The 6,673-nt window shown below is 37.5% G+C and overlaps 1 long non-coding RNA gene across 1 annotated transcript in view; it reads left to right on the top strand.

Annotated features, from left to right (window-relative positions):
• The window catches only part of LOC308067214, a 79,935-nt gene that overhangs the window by 19,584 nt on the left and 53,678 nt on the right, over positions 1–6,673 (top strand). The gene's annotated exons all lie outside the window — the stretch shown is intronic.

The raw sequence follows: 6,673 nt of genomic DNA, 5'->3' as shown, positions 1-6,673 counted from the left end.
AGTGCTCTAGGTATCATTAGGTTTATTAGGTAACTCTGAGTAAACCTGTACTCCAGGATTGTCTTCCTGCAAGAAATTCTGGTGCGGTAGCAAAAGCCAGATTCATTGGTTGTGTAGTGTAAGTCTCCTGTAGGAAATTATTGTGTGAGTGCCTTTCAGCAAATATGAAAATATTAATTGTACTCAGTTCCTGAAGAAATCCAGGATTCCTGAAGACATTTCTACAGGAATTGAAGTTTCCACACTCCAAGGTACAATCTTGCTATTTTAAGGGGCTGTGCTGAAAGAGGGAGCAGCCTGTAAGTGGAAAGTGGCATCTCCTCTACTCCCTGTTTTGTCTGGTTAAGATAAGGGATGATGAAAGCAGATTAAAAAAAAACCCACAAAACAAGAAGCCAAACCACACCACAATCCCAGGGTGGTGCCAGGAATGGAAACTCAGCAGCAGCAGCACGGATCACTGCTTCTTCTTTCTCCCACCAGCAGTCAGCCAGGTAACAGATTCACCATTCAAAACCAATAAATCCAGCTCCAGCCATCATAGGATATAAAATCAAAAGAACATTTTCTTTCCTAGCCACTGTCCCTACTGGACTCCTTCTGAGAAAAAAGCAGGCTACAGTCCCCCTCAGCTGGCCAAAGAACCAATGATTCCTGTAATCTATTAATAACTGCCCTTCCACCCCCAGACCAAGGTTAGGTGATAAATTCTGCAGATTTAGAATGAGGAAGCAGAAATAAAACTGAGCAGTGGATGTAGACACTTCCAAATTTTGTCCTTAGTAAGATTTGAAGTTAGGAAGGAGTGGAGAGACACAGGTATCAAGACCACTTTTAGTGTGACTGTTTTTAAACATAGGATACAAGATCCAGGAACTATAGTATATGTTTCAGGATGTAACTGGAGTCAGACTGAAGTCAAGTTATTTAATCTGTTCAATTTGTATGCTAATACAACACAACAGGAATACCTGTTTTACAGCCATATTGCCAGTTATCAAAAAACCCAATTTGTAAGTAAAATGGAGGACACAATAGCAAAACATCATACACCAACTTGAAATACATTTGTAATAAAAAATTCATTAGGGAAGAAATACGTCCTTTCATACTCTTCTGAATGAATTTCTGGCCCTCTTCCATAAAGGTCAGGATTTCAAATGGTGGAAAAATTGCAAAACTGCTTTGTGCTACTAATATGAATGTTTTGGAAAAAATGGCATCTCTCCTTTACCAGTTGAGAACCATGACGTAGCATGCATCATAGCTTAATATCCATTTACTGTATCTACAAATTAGATCACAAATAAAAATTTATCTTCATCCATCCAATAAAGAATATTACCTTTCAAGCATGACTATATAAAATGGGAAACTTCCTTCTTAAAGATTGAGGCAATGAACAACCTTTCTTCATCTTTCAGCAGTGCTACATGTGATAAAATACTAGTATGTTTCATGGACAGTTGGAAAGCTGAATTTTTGCGTAAGATGTATATGTATTGCCTTCAAAAATTAATTAAAAAAATTTACTATGATCCAGAATTTTTTATAAATTGTATTATTCGGTATTTGAAACTTAACACTAGACATGGAGGGAAACCTGCCTTTAGAAAACCAACATAATTGACCATGTAAATTTTAAATACAACTGGATAACCATGATAGCTTTTGTTTTAATGGCTATTTTCAAAGATGTTCAAAGGTAGTAAGAAGTAGTTTAAGGAGAAGCAAATACACCAAAAAATCACAAGCTGCAGATGTTCATAAATACATGAATAGGTTAGTGTCTGTTACAAAACCACAGTTATAATTTCCTTAAATTTTTTATTCACTGTATTTTCTCAGTGAAATCAAGTGAACATAGGTCTTCCCAACACACAGTAATACTTCTGCTACTGCATATTTTATAATCGAAGACCAGGATATCTTAATTTAATGGAAATTATGAGAAAATAGCAAACATTGGGGAGTGGGTAATAACATCTGTTTTAACTTTAGTTTGATGTTCCTCATATCATTTCACCTGATCTATCACAGAGCTGGCTGTGTTAGTCCATTTAAGGCAGTCTGAAGCTACTGGAATAAAACACTTTTAACTCAACCTGTATGACATGAAAGGAAGACAACAAAGAAAAGCCAGTTAACTACTCTTCATGAAATCCTGCAGCCTGCTTTCATTTTACATTACTGTTTCCACTGGTGTTATAGTTATGCTTGAAGACACACTTAGCCATGTACATCTTTCTATCAGGCCAGAACCACTCTCTTCTTCACTGGTGGTGTCATCATCTTGTCATCCTTTTTCAGTTGCAGGACATCTGAAAGATCCGAGTTCTTGGTGGTAGGAAATGTGGATAGGTTATTAGCAGAGCTGTTTGAGGCAGTTTCAAAGAATTCTGCATTCTGCTTTGAAGGCAAATAATCCAAGATACTTTTGTGCACACAGAACCTGAACTTCTTTCTTAATGGAGTTTTAGGCCACATTTCAGTGGACCCCACTGGAAGTGCTTGTGTAAGGACATGATAGAACTCAGAGTGCAACGTCTTCTGCACCATCTGCTTAGGGGCTTAAAGCAGAAAGCTTTCAGTGTTACAATGCATGAGATAGAACATATAAGAAAAAGAGCACTGTGAAAACTATGGCTTTGTCTCAATCTTATAAAAAAATCATTCTTTTGGAAGATAATAACACCAGGCAAATTATGTACCCTTTAGGTAGTAAATCTTTCAGTGAAATCAGCTGGACCATAGATCCCAAGATGGGGCTCTCAGGGAATTAATCCAGAATGTAAGTCATAGAAAGCCAAACATTTTAACACTTACTTAATTAAACATTGTGACCAGTATATGTATGCTTGTAATTAGACATTCACAAATGTTACGAAGACTAAATTCAGCATCACATACAAATTGTATTCACACCCCCTTCCTAAATATCCATCAGTCTTAAACATGTAAACAATACTTGTGCCATCACTGGTAATGAACACGGGCTTACCTGGATCTCTAGAAGGGTCTGGGTTTTTTCATTGTCGAAGGACTCTTCATTGACTACCATAACCCTAAAAAACCCCCAGCAAAACAACGTCAATAAACCTTAACATTAGAAGCCTAATATACAATCAACTTATAAACAATTTCTGCCTGAAGTCCTGGACGTTACCTGATGTTTTTCCACTCTTGGTCTTTATCCAGACAAATTCTCCATGAATTTGATGGATATTTGACAATTAAACCACAAAATATAACTTCAGGATTAATCCATTGCTCTGATAAATCCTACTAAATTAAACTAAAACAGTTTTGTTATTCTAGATCTTGATTAAAAGTTGCTATGCCATAGGGCAGCTGGGTGCTTTAGTTTAACCGTGGACTTACAGCCACATTTCTGCTCAATTAAGAATGAACACTACATTATACACTAAGACCCAAAGCATGTTTTACTTATGGAATAAATAGCACATATGGGTTTATCAAATGCTAGTCTAATTGTATTGGTGGTACATGGAATGCATGTAGGCTGTATTTCTACATTTTCTACAGAACGGTAATACTGGATACTAGTAAGGGCAGAGGCTGGCATAATGGGACCTTCTGCTTTTTATAACAACTCCACGTACGTTATTAAAAGGTTCAGTGATGCATCTTAACTCTCAAATGCTATTGAGAGACTTAGTAGAATTTAATGACTAATGTCAATCTACAGTAATGGAAGGCAAGATCCCGTATTTGCAAATAGATACCAAATTCTTTAGTAGTAAGCTTAAGTAGAAACTTAAATATTATTATCAGAAAAAATATAGTAAAAATATTTGCCTAATTCTACAGTAAGATTTTAAACTAAGATTTTAATTAATATTGCTGTAAGTCTAGAATGTCAGTTTGGGTGTGGTCTTATCTCAGTCCTTTGCTCCTGAGACAGAGTTCACACTGTCACTCACACATGAAAGAAATGACATTTGGATTTTCTGGTACTTGGCAGAACTTGGAATTCTGAGCTCTTCTTGCCTTCAAATTTGATTCATATGTTCTTTTGAACAGGGCAGGTGAACAGAATATAGCTCACAGTGGTGTTTATTGTAAGCTGGAATTCTGAATTGTGAACTTGCCCAGGCCCTACACTAAAAACTGAATGTAATTGATCACTTCAGGTAGTGATAAATTTAGAATCAAGGCAGGGGGAAAAAATAATCATCTGCATTTGAGTGATTTGCACAAAACCTAACAGAGAAAAAATGCCCCATCACTGTCGACGGAATGCATATTCTATCAAAACTGCAGTCACATTCTGTTCTATTGAGATTAACTTTACCTGCTGAATGTTGTGAAATTTATTTCAGTGGCCTATGACCACCATATATCAGCATCCGACCCCTATCTATATAAAACAATAAGCATGATCTTAAGGCTGTCTTAAAGGCTGTCTGAGAGATGTATATTTACTGACATATAACCTGACTAAAGCCAAACATCATTACCCCCGTGACTGATTGGAGGGCAGCCATAACTTAGCAGTTTTATTTCCCTTCTACAGCTGAGCTCCTTGACCATGCTAGCTGAGCTGATACGGCATTTCAAGTCTTGTTATCAGCTCAATGGTTCTCTTATTTAAAAAAAAAAAAAAAAAAAAAAAAAGGGAGGGGGGCGGGCAGGACTGGAGAAGAAAAAGGAAAGGCACTTCTTCGTTTAGTCTCTATCTTGATCATTGCTGATGGACTATCAATAATTTCCACTCGGTTAAGCAGCTGGCTGAAGGTTAAATAAATTCTCCCTGGTTGTTCACATGATCATACCTGAATTCAAGAATTTCAATTTGAAGCAGATTTCTATTTGGCTGCTCAATAGGAAGTTCTTACAGAGTCAAAGATAGGCTAGAAAAGAAGTTATTTTTGTTGAGAAGCATGAGAACAAAATCAAAGTTGATGGGGAAAAGCAACCACACTTTGAAATTTCTGAAAGGAAATCTAAAAGGATAGAGTAAAGGCTCCATATGTGTATATACACACACATATAGACTTAGATGAGGACAACGGGAACAGAGGTCATGAGTAATCCTCCAGTCAGAAGGATTCTGCCCAACTGCTTTAATACATTGTTAAAATCTAAGAACAGCTATCCACTGATTCATGAATGAATCATATTTTTTAAAAAAAACAAAATGAGTCATGCCATTTTGCCTGCAATGTGTTCAATTATCTTGCGCACTACTATTTTGACACCCAGAGAATTATTTACTGTGCGCACAACTACCTATGCATCTCAGCCAGTGTGTGTACCATTACGCTGTTAATAATGCATTCTGTGGACTCAGCCTTCCTCTTACTTGCATCAGCTTTATTGTTTACTTAAGTATTTAATTCTTCAGAGTATTCCTGGTTTATTTCAGTACAAGAAACTCCAAGCTCAGTATGAAGCAAATACACATGCTTTCACATTTAGCTGTAGTAGGGTGATTTTGGAACAAACACACTCCTCGTTACTGAGACACAAGGAAAATGCACACTGAAATTTGTCTAAAATAATCAGAATAGTTAGTGACTTAAATAGCAGGTGCTGTCCTGTTAAAGGAGGAAAAGAATTATGGTTATGTTTTGAAGACTCATACAGCTGCTTTGCCTCACACAGGTTTAAGTGTATAGTCTACTTTTACACAGCAGTTGATTTTTCTTAATCAGATTACCTGCATTTTCAGTAGTTTGCTACTGAGAGGCAGTGAACTAGTTTAGAGAGAGAAGTCAGATTCAGGTCACAAATCTTGAGTGCAAGAGTATGCACATCTATAGTTGACCCACATAGCAAGTGCCTTGACTTGCTTCCTTCTGCTTTCACTGTTCAATATACAGAATTCCTAATACCTACAAATAAAATACCTGAACTTTGAGGGGGTGGTAGGAAATTGAGCAATAATACAAGCATGTGAAAGGGTGGGAAAAGAAGATTCAGGAAATTCCTTAGAGGTTTTCAAGATAAAGCTGGATAAAGCCCCGAGTAACCTGGTCTGATCACACAGCTGACCCTCCTTCGATTAGGAGACTGGGCTACGGACCTCCAGAGTCATTCCGGCCTGAGTTATCCCACGACTGTATGACTCCAAATCACTGGTCAGACAGAACTGTCAGCCTGTTAAGGCTTCTAGTGAAAGCCCTGGACACAAGGACCCATCCACACCCTGCAGCACTGCTGCTTGGTGTTCCAAGGAAATGAACAGTCCCTTGTGGCACAGACATTGAGGCCCAAACCTCCTTTTTTTTTCTCTATACATCAGACATTTTGGCTGTATTTTAACAATACGGAAGAAAGTATGTGTTTCACTGTAGTATAGTGCACAGTGTAATTATGGTGCACAGTGTAATTACAAAGAGCATACAATTCAGTCCTTTGCCTAGTAACCTCGAGCAGGTTTTTCAGTTTCATACATTCAAACACAATCAAAAGTGAAAATACTTCCCCTCCTCTGAAGCACCATTTCTAACTGTACAAAGAGCAGCATACATGGAACTGTGTATCTTTTCCAGCCTACGTATGCAGATGTCCAGTGCTTACTCACCAAAATTACCTCATTTCTGCAATTTGATTTTCTTTACGGCAAGAGAACAAAGATGACATTTGGGCTTCTCTGTAAGCTTTCTTCAGGGCTTCTCAGACCACAGCCTAGGTTGTTTACCCCCCT

Source organism: Falco punctatus (genome assembly GCF_963210335.1).
Source record: "Falco punctatus genome assembly, chromosome: 7".
Taxonomy (NCBI): Eukaryota; Metazoa; Chordata; class Aves; order Falconiformes; family Falconidae; genus Falco; species Falco punctatus.
Note: the sequence above shows the minus strand (reverse complement) of the source record. Positions and strands in the feature narration are given on the sequence as shown.